The sequence below is a fragment of the Trachinotus anak genome, unplaced genomic scaffold, assembly GCF_046630095.1.
Source record: "Trachinotus anak isolate AG129_WGS33_773 ecotype Australia unplaced genomic scaffold, CSIRO_AGI_Tana_v1 ptg000016l, whole genome shotgun sequence".
Lineage (NCBI taxonomy): Eukaryota > Metazoa > Chordata > Actinopteri > Carangiformes > Carangidae > Trachinotus > Trachinotus anak.
Window position 1 is genome coordinate 7,322,794 of NW_027273867.1, and position 23,204 is coordinate 7,345,997.

At 42.7% G+C, this 23,204-nt stretch overlaps 1 long non-coding RNA gene across 2 annotated transcripts in view; it reads left to right on the forward strand.

Moving 5' to 3' along the window:
- LOC139634563 (uncharacterized) overlaps positions 1-10,566 on the forward strand; it is a 75,057-nt gene extending 64,491 nt beyond the window's left edge. The window contains exons 2-4 of one of the 2 annotated variants that reach the window (XR_011693989.1): positions 5,210-5,373; positions 8,978-9,096; positions 10,062-10,566. This is a non-coding gene — a long non-coding RNA (uncharacterized lncRNA). Of the gene's footprint in view, positions 1-5,209; positions 5,374-7,843; positions 8,861-8,977; positions 9,097-10,061 lie in introns of those variants that run through there. The other variant, XR_011693988.1, reaches the window with a different exon arrangement.
- The last annotated feature ends 12,638 nt before the right edge of the window (positions 10,567-23,204 follow it).

Consider the following 23,204-nt stretch of genomic DNA (forward strand, 5'->3'; position numbering starts at 1 on the left):
CGTGAGCACGTCAAACAAATTTTAAGTCATCTTCATCATATTGGGGTGAACGCAGAAATCTTAATAGAGGCTTCTTTTGAAATCTTTTGAGTCTAAGAATCTGATGTTTGATTTGTTTCAACACGATTAGATTCAGATCTTTGTGTCTTGATTCAATTAAAAATCAATTCTCAATTCTATGAGTAGGAGAGGGGCCAAAAATTCACAATTACATTTTACAATGTGAAACATAACTGGAGTTAAGTTAATTAGTCTTGATGACAATCAGTGTCTGACAAACAGAAGAAATAAGAAGTAAATGTGCAGCAGCTTTTTCTGTCTGAAAAGTTTAACTGTGTTAACTCAGGCAGATGTTCCAGACCTCTGCCTGTGTGAGAATAAGGAAACTGTAATTAATGACTAAAACAGTACTAAAGAAGAAGAAGAAGAAACAGTGATTTTGTCTTTGTGTTCTTCAGTAAGAGAAACTCAAACTTATGAATTAAAGAGGATTGGATACCACATTCAGAGATAGCTTCCCATTATTTTCCTCACTGGGTTTTACATCTTTAAGTCCACAGAGCAGGTCCGTCCTTCTCCAGCCAACCTTCCTGTTGGCAAACATGAATGTGATAAAATAATTTAATCATATGGATCCGAAAGTCTTATTGGATGGGGTTTATGGCTCTCAAAAAATGTATTCACCGTTTTATAGCCACTCTTTTTCTGGTGGTTGTGTATGGGGAAAATACCAGTGACATCAGCTGGTAGAGTGCAGGGGCTTTAGACTGAAACCAACTGAAAAACAAGTTATTTTCTTCAGCTGAAGTTATGTAAGGTTTTGTTGGCTGGTCCAGTCCCAAAGGCTGTCACTTTATTGACTGCCTTTGGCTGTCATTGTCTGACTTTTTTCTTCATAAATATAACTTTATTAACAACGTGACATTTTTGGAATCAATTCAGAATAGAGGAAGATGAGGATTGGGGTTTTCATGTGAACTGATTTTCCTCTCCATCACTAAACCCTGGAGATGAATATAGAGAGTGACTGTTTAAAACAGTCTTTGGAAGCTGATTTGAACTAATATCAGTGCTATATTCCCATCCTGATCTTATAAAATGATGCACACACAGTTATGGATGACTGCTGATGTCATCCATTTTGGCTCCATATTTCAAGCTGGCAGTGTTTCAGGTATATTTCTTCCAGTACAGGCTGTCATATCAATTTGTTTTCAGTGTCACAATATTTGCCGGGTGTCGGTCCACGTTCAGTCTCTGATCAACGGTGTATTTTCATTTTTATCTCATTCCGTCTTTCCTCATTTAATCATCCTCCTCATGGACTTGCTCATGGACTTGATGGAACCTCAGATTTTTATGTGGCCGCTGATATACGGCCGTATTAAAGACGGGTGCTTTCCGTTTGACGAGCATGGTTTAATCTAAATCAAGATACGGGTCCCTGGAGGCCGGTGCTGTAATCATGTCAAACTGGCGGTACCCTTCACTGTCACTCTCTCTCCATCTCGCTTGATCATCATCTGCATTGCAATTATTAAGCAGATTTAGATGTTATCTGGCTCTTAGGTAATCAGGAGGAGAATGGGATTAGATGTAACGTTATACGGTCATGTTGTTAATCTCAATGAGATTGCATCACAGAGCTCATCTGCCCGTGGGATATATGACATCTGGATTTGGGGTTTTTGTGCATGGTTCAAGGTTAAACTATGGATCACTGAAACATTTCTGCATTAGAAAAAGCCTTGAAGTGGATGTGGCTGGTTGGTGGTTGCAGTGAAAACAATTACTCACACAATAAACGGGTTTTAATGTGAGAGGATATACACACGCATGCACAGAGATATTATAAAGTCTCTTTATATTACTTAATCAAGCAGTCATGTTAATTGTGTAATAGGCTTGTATATTTCCATGCTGTCTCATCTCATTTACATATATACGCCCATGTTAATGAGGAAGGCTAGATTACGTACCCCTCCTCCCTCAGTATCACTGATTTATTTATACTTATTAAGCCGCATAGCACTGATCTACATTCCTATCTGTAATAAGGAAAGGACTGTATTAAATTTCACGGACACATCACAACAAACTGTACTGTCACGAGTTATATAAGTTGGCTTCTGTGCGCACTTTAAATGAATACATTCTCAAGATGGATGGAAAATCCTGTTGCGATAACATTTGAATGCAGCAAAATAAGAGGATGAATGAGTGAGTTCTTGGAGATTAGAAGTGGACAGAGTGAAGACCCCTTTATCAGGACATCGCTGCCGCAGAGACACTAGTAGTAGCGAGCCTGTTCTCTCCGGGGCCGTAGCAACGATGCAGAATAATGAAAATAAGTGTGTCCATTAGACCAGTTAATCTTATTTCGCCTCTAACATTGGTCTATGTTTCCATCCCAGACTAAAGGTCCCTTGTTCTCTGCTCTTTTTATATGCACATGTACTGTAGAGGGTCACACACCACACACATACACACAAAGGAGCACACGCACAATCCCAGCCTTCATGCAGACACAGTGATTTAGCGGTCACACACAGACAGTGGCTTCACTCCTCTGTTCTCTTGCGTCTCCGCTCCTCCCTTCTCCTCCTCTTCCTTTTCACAAAACAACACAGGACTCTTCTGAGCCCCGAGGAGAAAGAGCAAAATTTACAAGAGGAGCACAGGGGATCAGTGGTTCTGTTGTGTGCTGCTGAACAGCACCCCTTTGACTGGGAACCAGAGGTCAGGGCATGGCTCCCAAAGCCTGCTGGGTTCTTTGGTGCCTGTGTGTGTGTTTGTGCTTGCATACGTTTGTGTTCTTTGAATGTGTGTATTGGCATTTGTATGTGTGTTAGCCTTGGGGTGCATGACACCCTGCTTGCTAATGTTACGGGAAAGTCACAAACTGTTTTTTGTGGCAAACTGAGGTCACATGACAGCACAGCATGCGCAAAGTCTTTTTATACACACTGTAAACTATAGCATTTGGCTTGTGTTGGTGTGTGATGTGCTAGCATGGCAGTGTGGGGGGAGGGGGGGGGGGGGGGGGGTGAACAGTTTGCTTACAGGGTGAGTGACATTGAGAGATATTCTCACAACACAGTTTCACTTCATTCCCCACCATGCCTTAAGTAGCTTATCCTCTTTAACACCAGTAAATAGTTGCAACACTCAGAGTTTAATAAGATTAGGCCCGTAATTTTCACCAAAGTGCCCCCTGAAGACAGGGTATTTTGGGTCTTCTTTTTCACCATCCCACACAATTATTCTCTCATCAAGGATTAGTTCTTTTTTGGAGAACATCTGCAGCCTTGAGTGGTGGAGCGTGTAATGATGGGCATGTGCAATCAAAGACTTCTGCGTCTGGTTCTAGGTTCCAGAAACTGCCGCCACCCTTTGTTTGATGACTTTCTGCAGTTGTGGGATGTAGGGCAAAAGATGTAGGACATACAGTATTTCTGTCACGGCTGGAGGCAGGGGCAACCCGAGCACAGACACAGGCAGGCTGACGCAATGAAGGAACTATAATAGAGTAAGTGATGAGGACCAGGTTTACAGGCAGGTCCACACAACAGGTAACTACACACAGGGAGTAAGAATGAGCAGCACAAAAGGAAGCACACTGCGAATGATCTGGTCACTGACTGGGTGAACAGGGCTGGTGTAAATACCGGGGAGTAGGGGAGGGAAATGAGGAGCGGGTGTGTATGTAGGACCTTCCAGTGATTAGAAATGGAAAACAGGTGAGCAGGTGGATCTGGAAACAGGAAGAAAGTCCAGGGACATCTGGTGGGCGGGAGGAGTAGGACAGGAGATGTGTGATGTCCAATGTGATATGAAGAAAGCAGGATGTAGGATGTAACATATAGGATGTCAGATCAGATATGTGGGATGCAGGAGGTGGATGTCGGGTACAGAGTGAATGATGCAGGACTTAAGACAGGGTTAGAAATCGACTTAAGAGGAGAAGATAGAATATGTCTCACTAGATCTGTGTAGGATGTAGGACATTGGACAGGAAGTATGAGTCTAATGTAGCGTTACATGTACGACAATGGAGGGATATAGACTGTGGAATGGGCAGTGTTTGACATGAGACATTTGATATAGGACTTACAACACAAGGTGTCCAAAGCTGAACACAGGATATAAGCAGCAACACAACATATAGGATGTGGAATATCATATGTAGATATAGAGCACAATACACTGTTATATCGGATAGAGGACATTCGTGAACACACTTTGTACAGCATTGTGATCAAACTGTACTGATTTAAGATGTAGAGTGAGGGGCGTAGGATGTAGGATGAAAGACATACAGGAGCACACTTTGTAGGATTTGACAAAATATTAGATGAAGGATGAACAACACATAACTGAAAATAGGATGTATGGTAAGTTGTAACCTAAGTTGTTTATGCCTCCACACTGGCGACAGCCAGGGCCAGAGGTTTGTTTTTGGGTTGTCTGTCTGTCTCTCCATCCATCTGTCCAATTCTCATGAACGCAATACTTCAGTAACTTCTTAAGGGAATTCAAATTTGGCACAAACAACAAAATGGATAAACTAATTAGATCTTGGTGGTCAAAGTTCTTGCAAAATTTGGTTGCGAATGCAAAATCTCAGAAACTCCTCAAGGGAATCCCTTTCAAATTTGGCACAAACATTCATTTGGACTCAAGGGTGAACTGATTAAATTGTGGTGGCCAAAGGTGAAAGGTCAATGTCACTGTGACCTCACAAAACACAGTTTTGTCCTCTTGAACGTTACATCTCAAGACCGCCTTGAGGGAATTTCTTCAGGAAGGGGATATTGTGATCATATTTCAACTTTGCTGGTTGGCAGAGGTATAAAACTACAGAGTGCTAATTCTAGTCAGGCTTAGTTTTAGTTCAACTCAGGCCCAAGCAAATTGTAGGATAATGGATGCAGGACAATACGGTGGGTTGGACCTACCACTTGAAAAGTAGCTTTTCGATGAAGGACAAGGAAGACTGATGTAGGAAATGGGATTCAGCAAAAGATGAAGGACACAGAATGTAGGACAATGGTTACATACAGTATAATACAGTCTGATTTGTACTTCAAAATCAATCATGGAATACTGCCAGTGTAAGGGTGTTTATTTTCTTCAAACCCTGACAGGAAGACTGACAACAAACACATTTGGTGATAGAGGCTCACTGTTTATAAATGCATCAACACAGGGTAAAGAAGCAACATCAAAACACCATTTGGAGTCACAGAGAGGACTTAAAGCAGGAGGGGGGACCACCTCCATAATGGCTGAGTGGATGAACATATGGATGGAGCCGAGGAGCTGCGGGGCGTGGAAGTGTTTCATCTCCAGGCTGTACTCCAAAAGGTGTAAGTAAGTAATGGGTGCTAGCTGTCTTCCACCATCGCCATCATCATTGTAGTCAACACCTACACACTCATACCTGCACACACACGTACACACAAACACAACCTGAAAGCACTTTAACGACACAAGGAAGCAAGTGTTAAAGGAAAGAGCCTGTGGGGTCAGTAGTCATCAGCTGAGGGGACTGAAATCATGTCAGACTGCACTTATCTCATCCCCCTCACATCACATATCTCAAACAGATGTGCAGACTGTTTTTTTTCATTGTTGATGCCTCTCAAAAATGAAATTCAGGAAACTCTCATTGATATATACCCGGTGGCAAGGTGATCGTCCCTGTCCCTCCTTTAATTCAGTCCTCCCCTCCATCCAGGCTGCCTGAGTGCTAGCAGCGGAGCAGTGATGGATGACGCAAGGCTCATTAGGATAAGACAACAAAATCAATAGAGCGAGCGTGGAGGTGTCAGTGCCTCAGACACGCCAGTAAAAACCACACTGATAGTCTATTCGCCGGCGGTGAGGTGTATCTGAGCCTGTGTGTGACTGTGGACGGGGAGCAGTTATGGGGTGAGTGATTGATGCTGATGGATGTGGATAATGGATAAACTCAAATATAAGAGCTCTCAACAGCGGGGTTGTGTGTCTGTGTTTGTGTATGAGATGAAAAGGAAGAAAGAGTCTCACTCAGGGAGAAAAAAAAGACTACTGTTTGCCACACAAACAATATCCTCTTTATATATAAAAAAAAAACAAAAAAACAAAACAAAACAAAACAAAACCATGATATTAAAAAGTTAGTGAAGTCATTGTTCCTCTTCTGAACACCATAAACAGCCCATTGTCTCAGATCTACATCAGCTCTTATCTGTGACAGAAACTGTGAGCTCCCATGTCTGGGAACTTCCTGTACGCTCCAAGGTATATTACCATACTGCAAACTACAAAAAATATCCACCGGAACATTTAGTCATTTAGTCCATGGTTGACTCTTTATTCCTTATTTTCCACACAAAATGAGATAACTTTTTACTTCTTCCTACCTGATTCTACTTTGTTTCAAAACGACTGAAATTTGAAATGAAATTGGAAACGCAACGTTTTTCCCCCCATGGAGAGATTTTCTTCGGTCACACATGCTCTAATAATTTCTATGTATGACGCTTTTTTTTCATATAATTTGCCAGTAATTGCAAATCAAATGTAATCAGTTCATTCATTTCCAATTAACTGATTCCATTTAATTTCCAGTCTAACCCAGAAAGTCGGTTCACATGCAAATGTGAAATTTGCAATTTGCATGTTTCCAATAATAAGTGAAGAATGAATGAATGTTTACTTGGAGGCAGTTCTGTGGAGGGAGTTTCTCTGGAAATCATCAATGGCTGATCAGCACAACTCGAGAAACTGTCTTGCAACCTTTTTCTTCATTCTTTATAATTGGTACCAAATTTGTTTCTGAGAACTTCTTTGGAAATTATACAGAAATGACTCCTACAATAAATGTGTTTTTAAGCCTTTTTACACAAAAAAATTTGATCTTATACTAAATATGAGAAAAAACTACTTTTTTAGATTCCACATTTTTTCAGTGGGGCTGCTGTGATAGCGGCATCTTATCTTCAGGAGGTAGTAATTTATGGTGCCATCGAGATGTGTTAATGCTTATCTGTTGTTCTTGCAGTCACAGAGCTGCACAGACATGTGCAGATGCACACACACAGAGACAGAGGTTGGGGGGGGGGGGGGGGGGGGGGGGGTAGATAGTTGTTGACAGTTTGCTGCTTGTGGTCTCACATGTAGCAGATGTCTTCCTGTGTGAGGCTCTGCAGTTTTCTGTTTAACCAGAGCCTCGATGATTTCCCTGTTTGACAAGAAGCGGCAGTCGCAGCAGACAGCAGACTGTAGACGGTTAGTACTCCACTTCATTCCAAGGGGAAATACTGAGGGTTAATATCAGCCTTTCTCTCCTCTACTACCCTATTCCCATCCAGATTATGGACTTGAATGACTTTCTCAGTAGTAATGGAATTCCCAAGTAAAGTTCATTCAATGGATCTCCACTCTACTCCCCTAACAGTCCAGTAATTGAACTGAAATCAAACCTAATTGGATTGCTGCAGGAATGTCACTGAACAGTGTCTCTTTTCCTGGGAAGGAAGGGACATACAGCACAGGGCACTGTGTCTATGTGTGTGTCTATGTATGTGTGTGTGTGTCTATGTGTGTGTGTGTGTGTGTGTGTGTGAATGAGGATGGAGATGGAGATGAGGCGACACTTAGCGATGAATTAGATTAGACTAATCATTTCACTGTGAGAGCTCAGATTCAGTGGTGTGGTGTGGTGTGGAGGATGGTTCCCAGCGTGTTGGTAACATGCTGACAGTCAGCAGAAGCCGGAGCTCACTCCACCCTGCCGTCACTTCACACAGACAAATGAACTGAACATCCTGTACAAGATGCAGTGTGTACAGCAGCCTGCACGCAGCATGTTTACACAGAGCAGTGTGAAAGCACAGACTCTGCTGAACTGCACCTACTGTAACATACGCCTCTGTACTTTACTCGCCTCTAGTCTACAGTCCTCTGCTCTGCTTTACGTCAGTTTTACTCCGTTCCCCTGTACCACACTGTGATTCACTGTACTTTACTCCTCTGTACTTCTCTATGCTCTGCTGAACCTTACTCTGCTCTACTGTACTCTGTTCTGCTCTACTCTCAGCTCTGTGCTTCACTTTTCATGGCTTCATTATATTCTGCTCTACTCTTCCCCACTGTTCTGCCTCGATGTATTTTATTGTACCGTACTGTGTTTTTCTCCTCTCCACCATATTCTGCTCTACTCTAAACTCTACTCTACTCTACTCCCAGCTCTGTACGTTCCTCTTTACTACTGTCCTGTATTCTGCTCTACTCCTTCCAATACTCCACAATTTTCTATTATGTTGTACTTTTCTATTATACATATACTCTTCCCATACTTTGCACTTCTCTGCTCTACTTTATTCCTCTCCTCTATTCTACTCTTCTCTCTTCTACTGTTTCTATATTTCTGTGCCTTTCTACTCTACTCCTCTCTACCAAAGTGTGTTCTACTCTATTCAACTCTTCCTGTTGTACTCAGCTCTACTGTACTCCTTTACTCTACTATAGTCCTTTGTATTTGAATCAATTCTGCTTGACTCCTTTGTACCAGACTGCTCTACTCCTATGTACATCCCTCCTCTTTACTGTACTCTTCACTTCTAACTTCTCTGTTGTACTTTACTCTCCAGTCCTCTGCTTCACGCAGTCCTCTTGTTTATCTGATTGTACTTGTTTTTCTTGTTCAGCTCAGTTTCCTTTAATTTGTGGTTTTGCTTTTGGTTTTAATCACAGCCATAATGAAAGACAAAGACTTCATGCACTGATGCCATTACAACCAGAGTCGCCTATGATGCCACATTTGTTATGACTGGGACTTTGGGGTGGTGCTCTGACATGAAATCAGGGAAATGTAATTACCCCAAAATGCAAGTTTTTGCAACTGTTTTGCTTTTACCTTTTTCTGTTAAATCTCTCAGTGGATCTGCAAAGATTCATCCCAAAATGATTCTCTGGTTATTTCTCATAGAAAAAGACTGGATGCAATCTCTCGGGAAGGTCAAAGTGTTGGGTGCAGAACCGTACAGATGCCGCCTAAGTTTCTTGGTCAAGGACACTTCAGCAGAGTTGAAGCATCTGCAACAGTAGGTAAGTATTTGAGAACAAGAAATTTGTTAAACATAATTTCCTCTGCTGAGGTGCACAACCCTTATTTTCTGCTTGGAGACCTTTAATGCAAATCACAGTGTGATGGTGAATTTCTGATGTAAACCCCTTCACATTTTCTGCTTCGCTGCATCAGTTTGTCAGATTACAAAGTTCAGGTACTCCTCCAGTCTCATTATTTTGAATGAATACCGTCCAATTTTAATCAGCGTCCAACTGAGGGAGTTGGGGACATCCCAAGGGTCTGTATTGTACATGAAGTCTTGATTTTGCCCAAGGTTGTTCCCTAGATATGAGTAGCTCTAACTTTTTCCCCTCGCGTCTTTTTTTTTCTCATTAGAACTCGTTTCGGACTTCATTTTAGCTGTAGGGTCCAACAAGGCTCCAATTAGATGGACGACAGAATTAATGAAGTCTGTCTCTCTCTCACTCTCTTTCTCTCTCTCTCCTCCTCCTCCTCTTCCCTTGCTCTATTTATCCCGGTGCTCAGGGGGACACTCGGTCTGGATTCAGTCAGCGTGGCGGCGTTTCTTCTCTTACTAAATTAAATATGTGTAATTGATGGTTTCATAAACAGAGCTAACCTTGCCAGCAGCAATCGAGAGCTGCCACTGAGGAGGTCCATGTGAATATGTATTGTGTCAGTGAAGAGCCCACAACTACATCCACAAGTCCTCAGGTTCCTCACCCACAGTAAGAGTAAGAGAGGAGGAGGAGAGCGAGATGCACGCAGCAAGATATTGACTACAACAGTTTCTCGCCTTAACACATGACATAATGTCTCCTGCAGACAGCCTCAGCTGAAAGCAGACAGCATTGTTCTTGGGTAAACTCTCACTTACAGGATGTTCTCTCTTCTCTCTCACTATGTCTGTCTGTCTCCTTCTCTCTCTCTCTCTCTCATTGTTCTGTCTTTATCTTGCCTTTTTGCCACTGTGAAACTGGAGTGATGAAAGCAGTTTGAACTACACAGACAGAGAGATAAAGGCTGTTCAACATAAACGTCAGGTACAGGGAAGCGACATGCATTTACAGCAGCCATGTGGGAAAAGAAAACAGTCTGATAACACGAAGAAGAAGAAATCTTTCACTAAAAAAAAAAAAACTAAACTAAAGGACACTTCCATTGCCTTAATACAGTTTTATTACCTTGTTGCTATGTCATGTCAGAAAAGCTAATTTTCTACTATTGCCCAACAAATGATATAATGTAAAAAGCAAAAGTGCAAATTTCACATCATATCTTTTCACAACATCCATGTTTCCTCAACGTTTGTCTTCTGGCTCTGACAATGCAGCACATGGATGCAATACTGTTTTGGAAGCCCCAGATACCGGAGCTTTCAAGCATAAACGCACCACGAGACCTGTAGATTTCTGGTAAATGTGTATGTTAGCTGACCCAAACTGCAAGATTGTTTAATTTTCATGCCTGGATATAATAAAATGTGACTTTGGTGAACTCTAACCTGCATGTATTTGTTTTTATGGACACCTTTCTGAGAAAGTTGCTGTGGCGGACATGTTGGCTAACAGCAGCAACATTGGCCTTCATTTGGAGTCGTGTTTCCTGCCTCTCTGATGAGAGCAGAACCAAAACAGTGAAGATGCGGGACATAAAACCAAAACAACACTAACATGTTGCGCAGGACTGAAGGTGGCTGCAGAGTAGTGGATCTTTTTTCACATTACAAATGGCTTCATTCATTGAATGTGTGGACCAAAGCTGCTTTAATGTCCTCTTTTAGCAGCTTTTGTGGTGGTGATGTAGAAACTGAGGCTCTGACACCTGACACTCCTCTTTTCCTGTTTATGCAGAAAATTTCCTGCCAGTGTTGATACCTGAAACTACAGTTTTCTTTGGTTACATGTGGTCAGTCTTAAAGTAGGTTCGAAACTCTCCTCCACTGTAGCAGAGGAGAGTTCATGTAGTTCATTTTTCATAAATATCCGACGTGCAGCAGCTTTAACGCAGGTCAGAATTCAACATTTCCTCTTGATGCCACAACTGTTTGCTGCGATACAAAGATCTCACCCACAAGGGCAATGACATGTCACCCTGTATGGCTACAATATAATGAATGCATAAAAAAGCTTATACACATTTTTTCCTGCAGTCCTACTATCAATAACACAGACATATCCATTAGTGCGAGAGGGGCTAGTACGGGGCAAACACTCCCTCTAGCATTTAAACAAACCTCCACTGGGACTCATTCTCCCAGACTCCCCTGGGGCGGGGACACACCAGTGCCAGACCATACTGTAGTGCTGGGATCTGTCTCCTTCACGCCTGCAGTGCTTATAGCAGCAGAGAGGGGAGGGAGACGCACAAAGACAGAGGAGAAAAGAGGGAAACAACACACATCAGGGAGCACGCTCGTTTCCGCCGCCAGTGTTGTGTTTGCCAAGAACCGCTCAGTTGGGGTTGGGATATTCAAATTAATGAATGAGAGTGAGGAAAGTGAAAGATGAAAAATGTGCTGGGAGAGGCTCTGACTTTGAGTAATGCTGGTAATTGGAGGGAAACATATAGAAATGCAGTGGGCATGTATTAGCAAATGAATGTGCAGGAAAAAAGAAAAGAAAAACCCTTCCTGGTGCACGTCTCATCACTTATTGCATCTTTGTAGTCGAGACAGAGAAAGTTGCAATGCAAACACAAAATTGTGCCCACAATCCAATGCTTTGGAATTGGGAAAGGAGCCAGCTGCTTATGGCTCGCTGCTGTATTGTCAATTTATCAAGTGTGTTAAAGCTGCAGTGCAGCTGATATCTTCTGTTAGTGTGTTACGATCTTACAGCCTTGTCTGATTTATCTGCTGTCTGGCTTCAGCACTCTCCTGTGTGTTTAGGTGCTAATTAGAGAACAACACACACACACACACACACACACACACATTCTCACTCACATACCCACTCTCTCACACACACACACACACACACACACACACACGTATACACACACAGGCTCACGAGTGATATAGACTGTGTTTTTTCACAAGAGAAAAGTGGGTGTTGCACCAAAAGAGGGCCTTAAATTACTGGTGACATCTCAAATAAGGCTCACCCACACACACACACATAGCCACACACATAGGGGGGCCTATAAACTGTACATTCACACACACACACACACACACACACACAGACACACACACACACACACACGTTACAGTACTCTCTGGGACAAATAAAATCTTCCTGTATTGTCCAAAACCAATCTTGACTCTTCTCTCTTATCATTTTTCTTTCATTTTTTGGAAACCACTCCACCCCTGGCCTCCCATCCTCCATTTGACTTTTCATCCCTCACTTACAGATACCCTCCTCTCCACTCTTTCAACCGACCACCCTCCTCCCTCCCTCTTCATAACCATACCCCAAACCCCCTCTGCTCACCACAGCTCAGTATGTGCAGTAACCCTGGATGCCTTGGAGGGAGAACTGCACCGAATCACTCCATAAATGTATGAGTGTCCAAAATGAAGAGGAGCTGAGAAATGTGTGGGCAGCGGGCTAGGAAGCATGTCCAAGCTTACTAACAGGATGGGGGGGGGGGGGGGGGGCACAGCGTAGGCGAGGTGGAGCTGTAAGTGGGTGAGTGGGTGGCTGGGGGTGTTGTAGGGAGAAAGGAGAGGGAAGGAAGCTCATATGAAATGTCTGTTTTGACAGAGGGGAGGCTTTTTTGCAGTATTTATTTTGAGATGTAGACAAAATGTGATCAAGATTTTGGCCTTCATCTGTGTATTTTTTTTTCTTTTAATTATATTCATCCAAGCTCAGCACCATATTGTCTTTCAGTCAGTGCAGCAGTTAAAGCGCCCTCCTCATACTTAAAGGTCCCTCCTCATAAAAATGTGTTTTGCTTATTGTTACTTCTCTTGGATGTTTGACCTTCACTGTGCAGTGATGTACCATATATCAGAGTTTGATACTAGAAGGCTGTTTTCATATTAATCTGCTGAAGAGGGAAAGTTTCTCGGTGCTAAACTTAAATCTGATGTATACATGTGAGCAGGATTTTGTTACATCACCACTAGCCAAATGTAATCCGTTGTGTAACTTACACAAGTGTGATGTGGAAATTTGAAACTTCCAGCACACAAACACTGAAATTGACTTTCTGCTGAAGAAGGGGACATCCTGGAACCAGCAATTAAAACTTTGAAATGAAATTAGCATATTTTTCATTATTGGCAGAGTAAATGTGTTTTTGACAAGTTTATTGATTGCCAAAAACACCTCATAAGTCACAAATTCTTATTAAAAGCAGAATATTTATCATAGGTATTTTTTTCTATATGTCTTTAATGTTTCTGATGGGGACCTTTAAGGATAATTCTAGTTTATTCCAACATGTGTCTAATTTTGTCTTTCATGTTTTCATATTTTTGGTGATTGGGTCAGTTGCTGAAAAGAAGCAAACAGGTGAACTGATTGATTGATTGATTGATTGATTGATTGATTGATTGATTGATTGATTTACTTTATTGTCATTCACAGTGAAAATTTGTCTTTAGCTTCTCCCAAAGAAAATACATGTATAAACAATCTGCATAACACAACACACCATTAAAAACATACAACATGTACACCATACATACAGCAGTGCAAATGAGCAAGTGTCATGTAAATCATTATGAAGACGATCCATTGCTAACAATCAGTGGTGTTTGTGGTGATTTCCTGGTTCGGATTTGAGCTATCGTACTTTCTGTGGTGGTGCATGAATGTTGACATTGGATAATTATACAAACACAACGGTTTGTTTTTATTTTTCCTTTCGAAAATATGGGAACATGGGAACTATGCAGTGATTAAAGTTAGGAAAACATTGTGGCAGTTAAACTGTAGCTAACATATAGTCAGGGTAAGGCAACTTAAATACTGGTTTAGGGTTAGGGAACGATTGTGGTGAAAGTTAGAGCAGAAGTTGTTTCCAGGTCTGTAACTGGGAGCAAACAATAATAAAGTAAATAAAGATGGAAGTAGCCTCCGTGATGTCACCCATAGGTTTCTGAGGAGCGGTTTTGAAACTCCACTGTCGCTGTCTTGCCAGTGACTCCCAGCTACTCCAAAGCTACTCGAAAAATGCACAAGGAGGTGGAGCGCATGTGGAAGTGAGACTATGGTGCATGTTGGTTTGTGGCAAGGATACACTCACCCACCTGTCACTGAAGACAGCCACACCCTCAATTGTGCAGAACTTTATGCCTTAATAAAATTTAAACAAATCAGTTATATATAAATTCACCCCCTGTACAGTTGTCATGAAGGAGGAAATTAACCACAGACACCAAAACTGTTTTTTTGTACCAGGCTGTAAACATTTTTATTTTTGCTGTAAAGCTGGATGTTTTAACATGAGAGTCTATGGAGATTGACTCACTTTTGGAGCCAGCCTCTAGCAGCAATTCAAACCACGCCAACCTGAATTGCAGTTTTTGGCACTTCAGGTTGGCATGGTTCTTCAAGCTCAAAGGTGGCCACTTGGTTTCAACACCCTCACCCTCCACACCCTTGCTCACCAACTTGCTACATAAACATCACACTCCATCCTGCACTGGTAATGAACCTCAACTTTGAAAGCAGAATAAATGCTGACATGCAAAAATGTTAATTATGGACATAACTCTTAGGGACTCTGCACTTAGCAATGCCACCCTGTTTCCAGATCTCAGCGATTGCTTTGGTGAGTACAACGTTATAATAACGATAGAAATGATGGCCAACTGAACTTCATTCCAATTTTACTCTCCCTCTGCCAATTATGTTGATAGACAAAATGACTTATTTACATCCAACAACAACCGTTTTCCCTACTTGTCCAGGGATTTGACCTAAACAACCTTTCAGTCCCAAACCTCATTTTCCACTTCTTTGCTTCCTCCTCCTCAATTCTCTCCTGCTTCACTTTCCTCTTAAGAAGGATACTTAAGGGTCACAGGTGAAGTCATTTAGTTGGGTTCAATTATTCATATTGAGTTGGCCAGAATCAATACATATTAATAATAATAGTGCAAGTGGGAAATCATATGAGCACATGTAGAAATCCATGTGTTATAGATAGCACAGATCAATAGAGTCTACGCAGCTTGTGCTTGAGAAGAAAAGACTTGTTGAGTTTCACTTTAGAGCCAAAATCATGAATTATCGAGGGTCAGGTCGAGTAAGAAATGAGAGCCTGAGGAGTGTTTCATTGAAGGCTTGTCTGCTTCCTCCTCCCTTGGCATCTCTCTCTCTCTCTGTCTCTACTTCTGTCTCTACTTCTGTCTCGTCCTCTGCTCGTCCTAACCTATGTCCCTCAGTCCTTTTGGAATGATGCACATTCATTCACCTTGTCACTTCTTCTCCACACTTCCCTCATCTATTCTCTCAGTTGTCTCCCTTTCTCAGCCCCCAGACCCCCTCCCTATCACGTCTTCTCACTCCCTCGATGACTTTAAAAGACTACAGGGAAAGTTATTTGGAGTTCAGGTAGAGTTCAGACACAGACCTGGTAGCCTTTCTGTATTCTCCCGTCTAAGCCGACACGTGAAAGTCTCCCATGGCTTCCTCCTGACATGGGGATCAGCCTCGCAGCTCAAAGCCCCTGGAATGGCAATCGTAATTCAGTCCCCTGTGGCTCGGGCCATTTGATCAAACGAGCCGCAGCATCTGCGTTTGACATTGGGCACACTTTTGTTTAATGACATTTTCTTTTGCTTTTTAGCACAGACAGATTATGAGACAGTGGGTCCCTGTGCAACCCCCCAACCCCCACCTCACCCCCCCCCCCCACCCCCACCCCCCCCCACACACACACACACACACACAGGAGTAAGACACACTGATGGAAAGAGATGCAAGACAATTAATCACTTTGTTGTTTCTTGTTTTTCTTCTCTTTGGTCATTTTGCATCTCTTTGTAGTAATGTGTCTATGTTGTCGTTATGTGGGTCTATAGTTGTCTGTAACTCTTTGGAGTCATTTTGTAGTTGTTTTTTGTGTCTTTTTTATGTTTCATGTGTCACTTAGTAGTAGTTTTCTCATCAATGTATTTATTTTACTTCTCCTCATAGTTGTTTTGTGCCTCTTTGCAGCAGTCTTGTGCCTCTGCATCAGTTTTGTAGCTCTTTGTGGTCATCTTAGATCTATTTGTAATCATTTTGTGTCTCTTTGTCGTCATTTTGCATCTGTAGTCCTTCTGCGTTCGTCAGTGACATCCTGCAGGTGAGGCAGGACTCTCAGGTGCTGCTGATATTTGAAGAATTGCAGCTGCACTTCATTATTTAGTTCACACTGGAGACCAAGGGAGGCCACCTGACTCCTGTTCAGAGCTTCCTGCTACAGCAGATCCACACTGACACTCTACCTGCACAGATATTATATTAAATACTGCAGCAGACCAAATCAAATATTATTGGACAGCATCAAGGAAAGCCTGAGATGTGAGGTCTGTGTTGTTAAGGCAGAGCTGTCACATTGATTTAAATAGTTTGACTGTGTTTGAATGAAATGTTACCGCAGCCTCAGTATGAAGGAAAAAATCAATAAGAATCAATAAAACAAATATTGGATTGGGTTTGATTGACAGATACTTTTATTAAAACACTGATCAGGATCAGCAGCAAAAACAAACAAAAACACACACACACACACACACACACACACACACACAATCAGGACATCCGTACTTTTAATTGAGCTCTGTGACTTTCTCACAAGAGTTGTTAAGAGTCACCTCAAACAGCAGCTCTGACCCCCTGAGCTCCTGGACCTGTGTCCTGGTACATCAGTAATCCATCCTTTTAAGGGAAAGAACATGATCAGGAATTCACATCAGCAGTTCATTAATGAATATTTTTTAGAGCAATGTGCTGACAATAAGGGCTAATATACAGTAAGTATGCATAACATGATCTGTTGCTCAGTCGAACAACATGGCAATGGGATAAGTCATGTGAGTAATTGAAGATCCTACATTTCAGCTTGTTATGAGGAGCTTCACTGGCTTTTTGTCTCCATTTGGCAAAGCTCACCCTTGCCTCCTAGTGGTCAGGGAGGTGGTTGCACCTCCTGGCTCCACAAGAGGACGAGTGTTTTGTGTGTTTGCATGTGTCAGTGTGGGTGTGTCGCTGCCAAGGACCTGTCCATCTAGTCCATGGGTGTCCTGTAATCTGCCTGACACGTGCGAGGCCCCCAGTGACTCTCTGTTATTAGGCCCATTAGACATCCTGGGATGAGGCTGAATTTTCATTAGCTCCAGCGAATGTGTGCACATGCATGTGCACTTGGACGCGTGTGTGTGATGAGTATGTAATCTGTCTGACACCAGCCAGCCAAGAGGGAGAGACACTCGAGGGATGACGGATAATAACTCGGCATTCGCAGGACAGGGAGAGCAACCCGGAGTGACTGGATGGCAGCGGAGCTTGATTTATTTTACAGTTTCTTGTTGGTAAATTACAGTATTGATGGTGAATGTGATGTCAGTTTGATCTCTGAAGTTTCTGAACCCACCGCTCTGATCACAAGTGTGAAACTGAGGCTGCAACCCAACTTTATTTTCAGAATTTCCTATTCAACTCAGGCCTCTAATTCCACGGCATTCTTTTCTCTCTCAGCCATATCGTCCCATTCCATACTCATTTGTTGCCCTTCTATCATATCACAGTGCATTTCCCAACCAATAAACGGAGGCACTCTTCTGTAGAAATGTATTTATCTTTCACATAAACTCCATTCCAGCTCCACTGGTCTCTCTCCAGTAGCTCTCGCTGGCACTTAATTTCTATTAATGGTTCTGCAACTGGCGCTTGAATCCAATCCGCTGCTAGTCAGGGAGAGCAGGGAGCACACATGAGGAAATATGCATAGGCAATTATCCTCTGTAATGTGCATGGCCCCAGCCACTAAAGCATCTGTGCTCATTGTGTGTTGCAGGAAACACTGTGAACCGGTGGCTGCGTACATGCATATTTTAACTGTAATGCAGAGGCTGAAGTGGAGGGTGAGAAGTACCTACATGAGTAGGATATTAGTCAGGTCATATTATTGTTACCAGTGTAGGAGCTTGTGAACAAGCAAACAGAAGGATCGGTTGCACAGAAACACACACACACACCTGGTATCTATCAGTGCGCAGCAGCAAACCGGCTCGTGATAAACATCATCATCAGCATTGTCCGCTGAGTAGCTTGTAAAGCCCTGTCTTTTTTCCGAGTGATAGCAACAGTGTTTCTCTCGCTGTGCCATTGTTCCTGGAGAGTCCTCCAATATCTGCTCAGCTGTCAGCTGGTTATAGATTTAACACAGCTCACTGGGACAGTGACAGGAGGCCAATAACAGGCTCCTGGGCTTGGAAAGCCTCCATCTGCAGAGGAAACACATAGCAAATAAACCCAGAGGAGCCAACAACACACACAACCCTATTAGAGCCGCTGTAATGACACTGTGGAGTGTGTTCACGCACACCAAGGTGTGTTAAAGTTTTATAGTGTGAGGTCAGTGATGAGGTGGGCTCAGATATGATGGGATGAGGTCTAATAGGGTGTTTTATAGATGCTGCATGTGTGTGATTGTGTCTGTGTGTGCGCGTGTGTGTGTGTGTGTGTGTGTGTCCTCAGCAGTAAAGTAATATTTCGCTGCCATGCTGTCATGCTTATCAGCCACCTTCAGATCTCTGCAGTTCACTTAAATGTTAAATGTTATGGATGGGAGCCGACCCTCTGCATCACACCCTCTTCCCTCTGAATATGCCGAGATACGACACACAAACACACACCGGCACAATCACATACACATGTTCCGAACCTCCTGACCCTGCCTGATATGAGGGTTTACCAGCCGTCTCTCTCTGGTGGAACTCATCTACCTTGAAACCTGCATCCCCACCGCGCTTTCCGCTCAAACGACTCACGTTCCTTTTACTAGACATCCATCGAGTCCTGTAAAAACGTCTCAGCGCGCATCTCTTGATTTCACTTTGGTTTCCTCGCAGGAGTGGCGGTGGACGGAGACGCAACTGTCAGCTGTGGCAGCGGCAGCAGAGGCAGGTAGCCTTCTCCGCGGCGAACACAAGGACGCCAACAATGGACCTGTCTGTCAGACTCTGACAAGCAGAAGAGAGGGAAAAAGGCGCCTTTGCTTTGTTTGAGTGCAACGAATAATCAATGTAAAAAAAAACAAAAAAAAAAAAACAAACAAGCGTAAAGAAACGTGTGAGCAATGTTTCCCAAAGAGAGATGACAAGATTGAACAGGCCTTGAGAAGATAAGTGGAAAACAACACGTACATTATTTCCAATATATATACTTTTTCGAATGTATGTACAGTGCCGTGCACTTTGTGCGGATGTGTGTTAAAAGCAGGCCTAAGGGGAATGCAATTCTAGCCACTGAACTCCATCCCAGAGCTAAATTACACAAGCCAGCCATGATTTCATGCTTCACTACATTACTTCTCCTTTTCCCTCTGCTCTCTGCTCTCCCTCCCCTCCTCTCTCTGTCTCATTTACGTCTGCTTTAACCCAGCATGGATCTTATCTGGTTAAAGAGCAAAAAGAGGTCAACCACACAGCCGTGCGGCATGAATATTTCATCTGTGTTTGGATTACCATTTTCTCCAAAGATTCATTGTTCTATGTATAATACATGCAGCGTCACACCTTGGCGCCTAGATCATAACCCCCTGCCCTTCTAATCACAGGTGAGCCATGCCCTCCCCTCACATGCCATGCCAGCTGTGTGTGTGTGTGTGTGTTTTGTATGTGTACGTATCAACATGTCCATATGTGAATCAGGAGGGTGCTTTCTGTGTAGGTGGATGCCTGTGTACAATAGTGCAAACCTGTATTTTTTATATGTGCACGTTTGAGTGTGTGTGTGTATGTGTGTGTGTGTGTGCAGGGAGTTAGGGGTTAGAGCGAGGCTAAGACCGGCTCATCTTTCACACACACACACACACACACACACACACACACACACTCCTCTACCCTCAGGCTGGATTAGATGATGAGGTGGGAGAGTGAGTGAGATTGGAAAGGAAAGAAGAAATGTGTTGGTAGGAGGGAGAAAGAGAGTGAGTAACAGATTAAGAATGAAATTCAAGTCTTTTGGCTGCTGGCGAGGCTCCAGATTTAAGTTGCAGCTGCGATATTCTTTCAAATGATCTATTCTGGATTTTGCCGGCCCACACCATTTGACTGTGTGACGGCTCGCTTCTCCCTTCATCTCCTCCCCATCTTTCTATCGCTAAATGAGCGTTGAATGGAGAAGCGGGCGAGGCTGTATAGATTTGAATGGCTCACTCGGTGGGTGTTTGATGGAGAAAATGGGTGCAGGAGCTGCTCTGACCTAAACCGCCCCTATCTCTTCACAGTCATAGAAATGGGCTCTTTTAAATGTATAGTTTCTCCAAAATTACCATACAAGTAATTCAAAAACACTGAGCCACAGGCAGGCAGTGAATACATCAAGACCGTTTGACCTGACCGTATCTGAAAAAAAATCTCAATGCATTCACCTTTGGCTTGTGTGTGTGTGTATGTGTGTGTGCACATGCGCATGTATCTGTGTGTGTGTGTGTGTGTGTGTGTGTTTGCCCAAAAATTATGTTATCTTACTATCTTGTGGAAGCGTGAAGGCAGACGTCTGACAGACTTAAGCAAAAGCTCATCAAAGAGGAAATTATTCTCATTTACTCCATATCCAGGAATAATCAGAGTTGTCTTGGCGCTAAGGTCACACACACACACACACACACACACACACACACACACTAACGCACACATGCACACACACTCTGGGTGTGATGAGAGTTGTGATCCCACATCTCATCCTCACGTAGCTCTGTCACTCTGCTACAAATTCTGCAGAGATCCAGAGACATCCATACTTGATTGCACTTACGAGTCGCACATATGGATTTAAACGTGATGTGTTTCACGCGTTTCGCCACATCCTGTTTCAGAAATAAAGCTGCAGCCTCGGAGACATCACATTTTGGTTTATCAAGCAGAACTGCTACAATTGTCACAGATGTGATTTTTCATTTTTTCATTTTTTTTTTAAACAAATAGCAAGTTTGAGTTTTGGAGTTTGTTCACTGTCCTCAATTAGCACAATTTATCGCTTATGTCAAAGCGAGAAAAAAAAAAGTGATTTTGGGAACAGAAAACTTCTGTAGCATTAGTACCAAAGCGTTTACCTTCTTGCTCATCAAAAGCTGATGAAGACGCCTGAACATGAAAGTTAATGTCCTGCTTTTACTTTGAATTCGACTCCCTCTTTGAACCGATCCTTGTTTGTTTGTGATGGCAAGAAGCTTTTGCAGAATTTGTAATCAAACCCCTCGGGACCGCCTGTCTTGGTTTGGCTCTTCAAGCTGCCGTGTGCATCTCATTGTCTTTATACTTTGCTCTTCTTCTTCTCTCTGCACACATCATGAAGCGTCTCGGGCTGGGCTTTGACTCCTGTGTTCAGTATCCTCTTGGTGTGTGTGAATAAAATGCACTTTTTTTTTTTTTTTTAAACCTACGGCATGCTGAGAACTGTTGTTGTGCAGTTGAAACTAAGTCATAAAAGACAAGCAATCCACATGGGAAATATCCAGTTAAAGCGGTAGATTTGTGGTCCTCTAGTGGCCTTGAGTACACCTTCAAGTTTGTTGATCTTCATTTCTCTTTGCTGCAGTCATCTCAAATGTCAGCGCAGCAGAATCAATAAAAGGAGAGGAGGCCGTTTATGAGGGAAAATATCCTTTATTTTCATTGTTCACACAGCACAGAAAGGGATTATTATTTTTAACCACATCATACAAAACTCATGTTTTCAAGTGCCAGCGCTGGCGGTAAAACAACCATTAGATTCACTGTGAGCGATTGCAAAGGTTAGTCTCATTCTGCCTTCATCGTCCTCCTCTTCCTGTCAGTTCCTCTGTTTCCTCCCCAGTTGAATTTGAACGGTCTCACGCTCCAGGTGTTTGCTCTTCCCTTTTTTTTTCTTTTTTTTTTTTTTTTTTCATCCAGCACGAGTGTCCTTGTTCTCATCCTTTGCTTTGTTTTTGAAGTGGAGGTCTTCCCATCTCTCCTCTTTTTCCTCTGCAACCAGTGTGGGAACTGGACCAGGCCAGACAATAAGAGACAGAAGAGGTGTCACAGGTCCTGGCTGACGGATTCAAACCTTCAACCTTCAATTTAAGGTAAGAGAATTTTAAAGAGGGTATATACGCTGTGTGATTGCTTTGCTGTCCCATATAAAAGATGACCAACGTCACAGAAACGTGGAGATGTCTTTGGTCATGGCTCCAAAACTCTGGTCCAATGTCACATTTTCAAAGATGGCTGATGTCATGGACTTCCACCTAAAGATAGCCTGGGACAAATTTAGGAGGACCATCTCACAATGTGACCGCTGCCATGACCCATGTCTATTAACCAACCAGTAGGAATGCAGCATGAAATTATGGCTGAGTACACGATGGACGACGCACACTGATGACGTTTTATTCGTCTGTGTATGGACTTGCCTACGTGTCAGCCCAGATGCTGTAGTCTTCATCATCCTTACCTTCCTTCATCATCATATCACAATAAGTTCCTCAACAACAGCAGGTTTCAAACATTTTAATAATTAATATAAAGGCCACATATACATTAATATGTATATCAGCGTCAGCGACTGCCGGGACCAGAGACGTTATGTTTTCAGTTTGTCCATCTGTCCGTCTGTATGTCTCATCTCGTGAACACTGTATCAGCAGCACCTTGAAGGAATTTCCTCACATTTGATACAAATGTTCACTTTGACTCAAGGATGAACTGATTTAGGTCAGGTTTTACTGCACAAAGCACAGTTTTGGCTTTGTGTACACCATGTCTCAGGAACTCCTCAAGGGAATCCCTTCAAATTTGGAACAAATGTACATTTGGACTCAAGGTGCAATAAACCTCTGGCCTTTATTCAGTGCTGCAACTCAGGAATATGTCCTGCAACTAGGCTGGTTGACAGAGGCACACAACTGTGAGGCAGTGATTATAGTTTTCTGATACGTGAGTGGTGCCAAGGACTTAAAAATGAATGTATTAAACACAGTTAACTACTTT